The sequence below is a fragment of the Pseudophryne corroboree genome, chromosome 4 (assembly GCF_028390025.1).
Source record: "Pseudophryne corroboree isolate aPseCor3 chromosome 4, aPseCor3.hap2, whole genome shotgun sequence".
NCBI lineage: Eukaryota > Metazoa > Chordata > Amphibia > Anura > Myobatrachidae > Pseudophryne > Pseudophryne corroboree.
This window is the reverse complement of record NC_086447.1, coordinates 764,372,384-764,383,952: the sequence shown is the minus strand read 5'-3', so window position 1 is coordinate 764,383,952 and position 11,569 is coordinate 764,372,384. Positions and strand designations below refer to the sequence as shown.

The 11,569-nt window shown below is 43.5% G+C and overlaps 2 pseudogenes; both read right to left on the bottom strand.

The window, feature by feature from the left end:
- Positions 1-996: 996 nt before the first annotated feature.
- LOC134912344 (5S ribosomal RNA) lies at positions 997-1,116 on the bottom strand (annotated as a pseudogene).
- Positions 1,117-1,437: 321 nt separating this feature from the next.
- LOC134912343 (5S ribosomal RNA) lies at positions 1,438-1,557 on the bottom strand (annotated as a pseudogene).
- Positions 1,558-11,569: the final 10,012 nt, after the last annotated feature.

Genomic DNA, 11,569 nt, shown 5'->3' with positions numbered 1-11,569 from the left:
TCACTACATTGCATGAGGTCTCAAAGATGACTGCCCTGGCCAATGTTTCAGTCACCACAACATATCTTCCCTGAACGTCACATTCCCTTGCCAGATCATGAGAGACAGGCTTTTCTGCTGATTTTCCACTCTCAGTCTCAGAGTCATGTGATTGTTGCAGTGGCACACAACGTAGGTAGCTGCTGCTTATATTCCTGTGTACTTCAGCTAAAAACACTGTTGAAGAAGCAATTAAAAATATGGGGTGATGTGGGGAAAAGCTAGTGGGCCAGGGACATGTTAGGGAAAATTTGGTATCCAGCACGCAGATTGCTGGAAATGTTCATGCTGTAATTCCCCTTCCCCCTCTGATTTATAATAGACACAACTTATGTATGAAGCAGATCCTGTATACTGAGCCAGTTTCACAATACCTTTAAATGTGTAATACATAGACTAGGGCTCAGACAAATCATCATAAAAAAGTTTATATTGCTGAATTTTGCAGCAAGCTTTTATGACTTCTGAAATGTAAGATTTGAAATTGCCCTCTAGAAATCCCGTTTGCCTCATGCAGCAGTGGAGTATTGACAATGTACCTTATTCACCGAAAAAGCCAAACAGAGAAGTATTGGAAAGTAGACTCTTTTTTGGGAGCACTCTAATTCAGAGGTTAAAATTATAACATCACTAGTAAAATCAATTTTATTAGATAAATATTTAAGTTGAATTTAAGGAGTAGAAATATTTGAGTGAAATAGCCTCGCGAACATATAAGCGTAAAGTGTTGATCATAAGTGATCACAATATCACAATTTGCTAATTGCCGGAAAATAATAGCTGTAGTACCAGAAGTAAATCAACATTGCACATTATTTCTCATGTAGAATGTGACCATCATTTATTCTGCATGTATCCATTATGGATCATTTAGATTGCAGAGAATTAAATCATTGGTCATATGGAATAGAGTACCTTGTGGCATTTGTCTAGGTGACAGTCTATTTGGGAGCCAATTTATTGCAGTACCAGGGTGTTCAGAGGTGGTCTCCCATCCTGTTACTAACCCGGCCTTTCACTGCTTAGCTTCCAAGGTCAGAAGAGATTGGGCATCTCCAGTGAGGTATGACCGCAATTATTGAGCTCGCCTTTTTTAGTCACCTATGTGTTAGTAATATAATCACTGTATATCCACATTGGTAAATTTTATAAACATATATGGCACAAATGCCAAACAACATATGAGAATAGATGCGAATCACCTGACTTAGTCACTAAGTGATACGTCAGGCACACAGATAAAGGTACACAGATGAGTAAAAAAACCACTGTGCGGAAAAATTATTCAAAACCACACAGCATCCACACATAGGACTTGCTTTTTACTTAAATCATTGGTCATATGAGACCGAGTACCTTGTGGCATTTGTCTAGGTGACAGTCTATTTGGGAGCCAATTTATTGCAGTACCAGGGTGTTCAGAGGTGGTCTCCCATCCTGTTACTAACCCGGCCTTTCACTGCTTAGCTTCCAAGGTCAGAAGAGATTGGGCATCTCCAGTGAGGTATGACCGCAATTATTGAGCTCACCTTTTTAAGTCACCTATGTGTTTGTAATATAATCACTGTATATCCACATTGGTAAATTTTGTAAGCATATAAGGCACAAATGCCAAACAACGTATGAAAATAAAGGCAATCACCTGATTTGGTCACAAAATGACATGTCAGGTACAAAGATAAAGGTACACAGATGAGTAGAAAAACTACTGTGTGGGAAAATTATTCAAAACCACACAGCATCCACACATAGGACTTGCTTTTTATTCATAAAGAAAACTTAGGAGACACCAATTGTGACCACAATTCAGCCGCTGTTTGACCGACAGGAAGCTGGGCGGAAACCTGACATTTTCAGGGTGTGTCTGAAAAAATGCAGGCATGCACAGGCCTTTTTAAGGAAGGCCTCGGACATCACTATGATCACTTTCAGCCTCTTGTGTCACAATAATTGTGGATGACCTTGCCTTGCGTAGATAGGGAAAATCTTCGATGTTCAGGTAATTGCATATGGTTTTGCGATCAGCCCGCATATTGCAATGCATTCGCAGTTTTTGAAATGGGCGTTTTTCAATTTCTCGGCGGCAACTTTTTGATTGCAGAAACTGCTACTTAGCAGAAATTGCAATCCTTACTGAATAAGGTCAAATGTTCAGTATATGAATTCAGTTTATCTGGACTGTAGTCATACTACAGCCAGGAGCAAATAATCAAGAGGGTATTGGCATAGGCGAAACTATACATTTGGTAATGGGTGGTCCCACTGCTATTTTCATAGAAAAATGGGTTCAGGAACTCCTGGGGGTGGGCGGAGCTGTGGGTAATGTGGGAAGAGCTACAGTGGGGGGCACCTTTTGCCCCCCCAAAAGGGGTGTGACCGTGCTGTAAGGGGCATGACTTTGCTGCAAGGGGCATGGTCTTGCAGGAAAAGACTACCTTATACCCCAGTTTTGCAACCCATATACCCAGATATTGCCCACAGCAGGAGAAAAAAATCCTGATTACATTATTTGGCATTTTTCCTCCGTATAGTAATGCCCATTACACATTATGCCACACACCGTGATACCCATTACACATTATGCAACACACTGTAATGTCCATTACACATTATGCAACACACCGTAATGCCCATTACACAATATGCCACACACTATAATTCCCATTGCACAATATGCCACACACCATAATGCCTATTACCCATTATGCCACACACCGTAATGTCTATTACACATTATGCTACACACCATAACACCCATTATCTGTTATGGCACACACTGTAACGACCATTACATATTATGCCACACACAGGTATGGCCTTGACACCATTTTATGCCTCACACACAATAATGCCCCTTACAAATTACGCCACACAGTAAGGCTTCTATTTACTTTTAAATTACCAGCCAGTTGTCAAGGGTCTCATGCTCATTGCCAATGGTTTCATGCACGTTGTCAGGGGCTTCATCTGCATTGTCACAGGTCTCCTGCTCATTGTCAGGGGTGAGGGTGGGTGCGGTCATCAATAAGCATACCGCTCGCCCCTGCAGTGGATTGAGATGTGCTGGGGGCAGCGGAAGCGCTTCAGTCCGTAGTAGTGTAAAAAAAAACTCTTAAAATGTCTGCTGCCTCCTTGGCGGAGGCCATTTTTGTTGTTTTTTATTTTCACACTGCTAAGGACGAAAGCACTTCCGCTGCCCCCAGCGCATCTCAATACACTGCGGGGGGCTGCAGAGGCTAGTGGTATGCTTACTGATGCCTGCCCCCGCACTCCCAAACTTTACTGGGGCGAAAAATAACCCTAGTAATAACATTAAATTTATGGCAATCCGGTTAATGGGAGGTCCGGTGCACCCCCTAGTTTCGCCTGTGGGTATTGGGGGTAGAGGGGCTTTGCCAAAGGTGCCTAGAAACTTTGTACCAACACTGATGATAATGGAATTAGCTATAATCTGCATGAAAAATCATGCATTTGGTAATAGGAACAACAAGTAATGTGTGTATAAGAGGTGCAGATCTTGGGATCAAGGGGGTCATTCCAAGTTGATTGCTCGCTAGCAGTTTTTAGCAGCCGTGCAAACGCTATGCCGCCGCCCACTGGGAGTATATTTTAGCTTAGCAGAAGTGCGAACGTTTTTATCGCAGAGCGCCTGCAAATTTTTTTTTGTGTAGAATCAGAGTAGCTCAAAACCTGCTCAGCGCTTGCGATCACTACAGACTATTCAGTTCCGGATTTGACGTCACACACCCGCCCAGCGTTCGCCCAGCCTCGCCTGCACTTCCCTGGGTTTTTCTGAACACTCCCTGAAAACGGTCAGTTGCCACCCAGAAACGCCCACTTCATGTCAATCACTCTGCAGCAACCAGTGCGACTGAAATGCATCGCTAGACCCTGTGCAAAACTGCATCGTTCGTTGTGCCTGTACGTCACGCGTGCGCATTGCGCCACATACGCATGCGCATAACTGCTGTTTTTTAGCCTGATCGCTGCGCTGCGAACAAATGCAGATAGCGATCAACTCGGAATGACCCCCCAAGTTGGGAGATATTTGAGACAATGGTAGAAAAGTATGTTTAGGCAGCTTTAATAATGGCTTTGTATGTTAGTAAAAGTATTTTTTATTGGATTTGGTAGAATACATTCAACCAATGTACAGTACAGTATGGACTGACAGAAAGGAGACTTAGAGAAGAAATAAGTAATTAGTAAGTTGTGAGTGAAGTACTTTCTGCCGAGAAATCTTTAGAATTCAGTGTACTATGCACTTTCATTTTGTTTAGAATAATGACAATGGAATTTAAAATGAACATTTTTTAAATAAAAAAAACAGTAAAGTAAGTTGTCAGAGATCTTGGAATCTTACCACAAGTATCATAATTAACTTTAATAATTATAAATGTAAATGCGGACAAGCCACAATGTTTTAATGGTGTGCCACATGCTTCTGCTAATTATTTTAGAGTTTGAACACATTCGGTGCCAGCTAATTATAAACCCTGCTATGGAAATCATCTGTTTATATTAGACTTATTGATCTCTAGTGCTTAAGCAATATGAAAAGGGAAATCTACAATGCTGGACCATCTGCTTTGTATTCTTAATTGCTTTCAAAGAATGAAATATTTAAAAAGTCAACTACTGTATTTAAATTGTTCAAGTGACAGGCAATTGTTTATTAAAAATGCAAGCAGTATGGTGTGCTAGTCTTTGCTTCATAAAGTTTCATAGAGCAACAACGTACACATGATTATAATCTAAAATAAAAGTAGAGCTTTAATTTTGTGACTTTTTACAAAACTTGTATTTCCAGCATGCCTCAGCATCTAAACATGCTTTACTGTACATTTCCATTTTGCTATTTACAGGTGCAAATGCAGGATGCTGGAGGGAGGTTTCTGAATGTTTGATTTTAAGGTGATTGTCGCCAGCCATTCTGCCCTTTATATTGCATGTAGTGGCTGCTGGCCGGGCTGTGATGAAGGGGGGTTTCTGGGCAACTGGAAATCCCTCCTGCATTTGCCTATGATTTACATATTTAAACTGCAAATTATCTTCTACCTGATTCTTGATCTCTACGTTATCAAATATGCAATATCATATACATAGGGAATACCTGTTATTATCATAAAAAAATAAGCAGGAATAGGCAAAAGAGAATTGGATTCATATTGCAGTTTAATTATCTCTTTAGTTAGTCTTTTTCTCTTTATATCAAGATTAGTAATTTGTCACCTATAGAGACTCTGTAATGGTTGTTTGAAGTTGCCATAGATTCAAGTGTTAATTAACTACTAAAATGTCAAGTTGTCTGGTGTCCTGGACCCTTGTCTACTGGCAGATATCAGCACTTCTGAGACTTCAACACTTACACTGTGTCAACTGCACTGATTCCATGGCTGCAGCAGCCTCCATTTCCTAATAGTGTATGTGCAAATGGAGACAGCAACCTTTCATACAAGTTCATATCATTGACCATCTCAGATGTGACTTTGGTATATTCCAAATTAGTAAATGTGGGGGAAAGAAGACTGATGGGATTTGATATCTTCATTTTGGGTGGCAAAATATATTGTTTAGGTGGCAGTTATGGAAGACAAAGTGTAACAATCTCTAAGGTGTGGAATGTCAAAGTGTCCCCAACTGTTTTTAAAGTATACTAAAATTGTTCCTTTCGAAAGTTCCATCTAATGGATTATTGCATTGAAGACATACTTTAAATTAGGAATTAGTCCTCTGTTTAGCATCAGTACCTCCCTAGCATTGTTTAATAGTAGTATCTATGGCACACCATACTGTGCTGTCACATGTTGCAGTCAAAGAAATTTATGTTTGGCTGATTCTAATTGCATACTAAAAACCAGGAAAATATGCTTCTTATGTGTTGGCACGTGTTATAATAAACTTGATGGCCGCCAGCATTTAGTTTGGGCCTACCCACTTTCCCTGGAGCTGGGCAAGGGGTAGTTTTCACTAGTGATGAGCGGGTTCGGTTTCTCGGAAACCGAACCCCCCCGAACTTCACGCTTTTTACACGGGTCCGAGGCAGACTCGGATCTTCCCGCCTTGCTCGGTTAACCCGAGCGCGCCCGAACGTCATCATCCCGCTGTCGGATTCTCGCAAGGCTCGGATTCTATCGCGAGACTCGGATTCTATATAAGGAGCCGCGCGTCGCCGCCATTTTCACACGTGCATTGAGATTGATAGGGAGAGGACGTGGCTGGCGTCCTCTCCGTTTAGAGTAGACTAGAGAGTAGTAGAGACACTTGATTTACTAATTTTGGGGAGCATATTAGGAGTACTACTTGCTGATAGTGTGACCAGTGACCACCAGTTTAATAAATCCGTTCTCTGCCTGAAAAAAAACGATACACAGTGTGACACAGTCACATACCATATCTGTGCTCAGCCTCAGTGTGCCCTCAGTGTGCTGCATCATCTATGTAATACTGTATATCTGACTGTGCTGAGTGCTCACTGCTCACACAGCTTAATTGTGGGGGAGACTGGGGAGCAGTTATAGCAGGAGTACATATTTTAACAGTGCACACTTTTGCTGCCAGAGTGCCACTGCCAGTGTGACTGACCAGTGACCACTGAGTGACCATCAGTATATTGTGATTGTCTGCCTGAAAAAGTTAAACACTCGTCGTGTGGTGTTTTTATTCTATAAACGCATTCTGCTGACAGTGTCCAGCAGGTCCGTCATTATATAATATATACCTGTCCGGCTGCAGTAGTGATATATATATATTTTTTATATCATTATCATCCAGTCTATATTAGCACTGCAGCAGACGCAGTACGGTAGTCCACGGCTGTAGCTACCTCTGTGTCGGCAGTCGCTCGTCCATCCATAATTGTATACCACCTACCCGTGGTGTTTTTTTTTTTCCTATCTTCTTGATACTAGTAGCTTACTTTAGGAGTCTGCAGTGCTGAGCTGACAGTGTCCAGCAGGTCCGTCATTATATAATATATACCTGTCCGGCTGCAGTAGTGATATATATATATATTTTATATCATTATCATCCAGTCTATATTAGCAGCAGACGCAGTACGGTAGTCCACGGCTGTAGCTACCTCTGTGTCGGCAGTCGCTCGTCCATCCATAATTGTATACCACCTACCCGTGGTGTGTTTTTTTTTTCTATCTTCTTGATACTAGTAGCTTACTTTAGGAGTCTGCAGTGCTGAGCTGACAGTGTCCAGCAGGTCCGTCATTATATAATATATACCTGTCCGGCTGCAGTAGTGATATATATATATTTTATATCTCATTATCATCCAGTCTATATTAGCAGCAGACGCAGTACGGTAGTCCACGGCTGTAGCTACCTCTGTGTCGGCAGTCGCTCGTCCATCCATAATTGTATACCACCTACCTGTGGTGTTTTTTTTTTCTATCTTCTTGATACTACTAGTAGCTTACTTTAGGAGTCTGCAGTGCTGAGCTGACAGTGTCCAGCAGGTCCGTCATTATATAATATATACCTGTCCGGCTGCAGTAGTGATATATATATATTTTATATCTCATTATCATCCAGTCTATATTAGCAGCAGACGCAGTACGGTAGTCCATGGCTGTAGCTACCTCTGTGTCGGCAGTCGCTCGTCCATCCATAATTGTATACCACCTACCTGTGGTGTTTTTTTTTTTTCTATCTTCTTGATACTACTAGTAGCTTACTTTAGGAGTCTGCAGTGCTGAGCTGACAGTGTCCAGCAGGTCCGTCATTATATAATATATACCTGTCCGGCTGCAATAGTGATATATATATATTTTATATCTCATTATCATCCAGTCTATATTAGCAGCAGACGCAGTACGGTAGTCCACGGCTGTAGCTACCTCTGTGTCGGCAGTCGCTCGTCCATCCATAATTGTATACCACCTACCCGTGGTGTTTTTTTTTTATATCTTCTTGATACTAGTAGCTTACTTTAGGAGTCTGCAGTGCTGAGCTGACAGTGTCCAGCAGGTCCGTCATTATATAATATATACCTGTCCGGCTGCAGTAGTGATATATATATATTTTATATCTCATTATCATCCAGTCTATATTAGCAGCAGACGCAGTACGGTAGTCCACGGCTGTAGCTACCTCTGTGTCGGCAGTCGCTCGTCCATCCATAATTGTATACCACCTACCTGTGGTGTTTTTTTTTTCTATCTTCTTGATACTACTAGTAGCTTACTTTAGGAGTCTGCAGTGCTGAGCTGACAGTGTCCAGCAGGTCCGTCATTATATAATATATACCTGTCCGGCTGCAGTAGTGATATATATATATTTTATATCTCATTATCATCCAGTCTATATTAGCAGCAGACGCAGTACGGTAGTCCACGGCTGTAGCTACCTCTGTGTCGGCAGTCGCTCGTCCATCCATAATTGTATACCACCTACCTGTGGTGTTTTTTTTTTCTATCTTCTTGATACTACTAGTAGCTTAATTTAGGAGTCTGCAGTGCTGAGCTGACAGTGTCCAGCAGGTCCGTCATTATATAATATATACCTGTCCGGCTGCAGTAGTGATATATATATATATTTTTTTTATATCATTATCATCCAGTCTATATTAGCAGCAGACGCAGAACGGTAGTCCACGGCTGTAGCTACCTCTGTGTCGGCAGTCGCTCGTCCATCCATAAGTATACTAGTATCCATCCATCTCCATTGTTTACCTGAGGTGCCTTTTAGTTGTGCTTATTAAAATATGGAGAACAAAAATGTTGAGGTTCCAAAAATAGGGAAAGATCAAGATCGACTTCCACCTCGTGCTGAAGCTGCTGCCACTAGTCATGGCCGAGACGATGAAATGCCAGCAACGTCGTCTGCCAAGGCCGATGCCCAATGACATAGTACAGAGCATGTAAAATCCAAAACACCAAATATCAGTAAAAAAAGGACTCAAAAATCTAAAATAAAATTGTCGGAGGAGAAGCGTAAACTTGCCAATATGCCATTTACCACACGGAGTGGCAAGGAACGGCTAAGGCCCTGGCCTATGTTCATGGCTAGTGGTTCAGCTTCACATGAGGATGGAAGCACTCAGCCTCTCGCTAGAAAAATGAAAAGACTCAAGCTGGCAAAAGCACAGCAAAGAACTGTGCGTTCTTCGAAATCACAAATCCACAAGGAGAGTCCAATTGTGTCGTTTGCGATGCCTGACCTTCCCAACACTGGACGTGAAGAGCATGCGCCTTCCACCATTTGCACGCCCCCTGCAAGTGCTGGAAGGAGCACCCGCAGTCCAGTTCCTGATAGTCAGATTGAAGATGTCAGTGTTGAAGTACACCAGGATGAGGAGAATATGGGTGTTGCTGGCGCTGGGGAGGAAATTGACCAGGAGGATTCTGATGGTGAGGTGGTTTGTTTAAGTCAGGCACCCGGGGAGACACCTGTTGTCCGTGGGAGGAATAGGGCCATTGACATGCCTGGTGAAAATACCAAAAAAATCAGCTCTTCGGTGTGGAAGTATTTCAACAGAAATGCGGACAACATTTGTCAAGCCGTGTGTTGCCTTTGTCAAGCTGTAATAAGTAGGGGTAAGGACGTTAACCACCTCGGAACATCCTCCCTTATACGTCACCTGCAGCGCATTCATCATAAGTCAGTGACAAGTTCAAAAACTTTGGGCGACAGCGGAAGCAGTCCACTGACCAGTAAATCCCTTCCTCTTGTAACCAAGCTCACGCAAACCACCCCACCAACTCCCTCAGTGTCAATTTCCTCCTTCCCCAGGAATGCCAATAGTCCTGCAGGCCATGTCACTGGCAATTATGACGAGTCCTCTCCTGCCTGGGATTCCTCCGATGCATCCTTGCGTGTAACGCCTACTGCTGCTGGCGCTGCTGTTGTTGCTGCTGGGAGTCGATGGTCATCCCAGAGGGGAAGTCGTACTCGTAAGACCACTTTTACTACTTCCACCAAGCAATTGACTGTCCAACAGTCCTTTGCGAGGAAGATGAAATATCACAGCAGTCATCCTGCTGCAAAGCGGATAACTGAGGCCTTGGCATCCTGGGCGGTGAGAAACGTGGTTCCGGTATCCATCATTACTGCAGAGGCAACTAGAGACTTGTTGGAGGTACTGTGTCCCCGGTACCAAATACCATCTAGGTTCCATTTCTCTAGGCAGGCGATACCAAAAATGTACACAGACCTCAGAAAAAGACTCACCAGTGTCCTAAAAAATGCAGTTGTACCCAATGTCCACTTAACCACGGACATGTGGACAAGTGGAGCAGGGCAGGCTCAGGACTATATGACTGTGACAGCCCACTGGGTAGATGTATGGACTCCCGCCGCAAGAACAGCAGCGGCGGCACCAGTAGCAGCATCTCGCAAACGCCAACTCTTTCCTAGGCAGGCTACTCTTTGTATCACCGCTTTCCAGAATACGCACACAGCTAAAAACCTCTTACGGCAACTGAGGAAGATCATCGCAGAATGGCTTACCCCAATTGGACTCTCCTGTGGATTTGTGGCATCGGATAACGCCAGCAATATTGTGTGTGCATTAAATCTGGGCAAATTCCAGCACGTCCCATGTTTTGCACATACCTTGAATTTGGTGGTGCAGAATTATTTAAAAAACGAGAGGGGCGTGCAAGAGATGCTGTCGGTGGCCAGAAGAATTGCGGGACACTTTCGGCGTACAGGCACCACGTACAGAAGACTGGAGCACCACCAAAAACGCCTGAACCTGCCCTGCCATCATCTAAAGCAAGAAGTGGTAACGAGGTGGAATTCAACCCTCTATATGCTTCAGAGGTTGGAGGAGCAGCAAAAGGCCATTCAAGCCTATACAACTGAGCACGATATAGGAGGTGGAATGCACCTGTCTCAAGCGCAGTGGAAAATGATTTCAACGTTGTGCAAGGTTCTGCAACCTTTTGAACTTGCCACACGTGAAGTCAGTTCAGACACTGCCAGCCTGAGTCAGGTCATTCCCCTCATCAGGCTTTTGCAGAAGAAGCTGGAGACATTGAAGGAGGAGCTAACACAGAGCGATTCCGCTAGGCATGTGGGACTTGTTAATGGAGCCCTAATTCGCTTAACAAGGATTCACGGGTGGTCAATCTGTTGAAATCAGAGCACTACATTTTGGCCACCGTGCTCGATCCTAGATTTAAAACCCACCTTGGATCTCTCTTTCCTGCAGACACAAGTCTGCTGGGGTTCAAAGAACTGCTGGTGACAAAATTGTCAAGTCAAGCGGAACGCGACCTGTCAACATCTCCTCCTTCACATTCTCCCGCAACTGGGGGTGCGAGGAAAAGGCTCAGAATTCCGAACCCAGCCGCTGGCGGTGATGCAGGGCAGTCTGGAGCGACTACTGATGCTGACATCTGGTCCGGACTGAAGGACCTGACAACGATTACGGACATGTCGTCTACTGTCACTGCATATGATTCTCTCCCCATTGAAAGAATGGTGGAGGATTATATGAGTGACCGCATCCAAGTAGGCACGTCAGACAGTCCGTACTTATACTGGCAGGAAAAAGAGGCAATTTGGAGGCCCT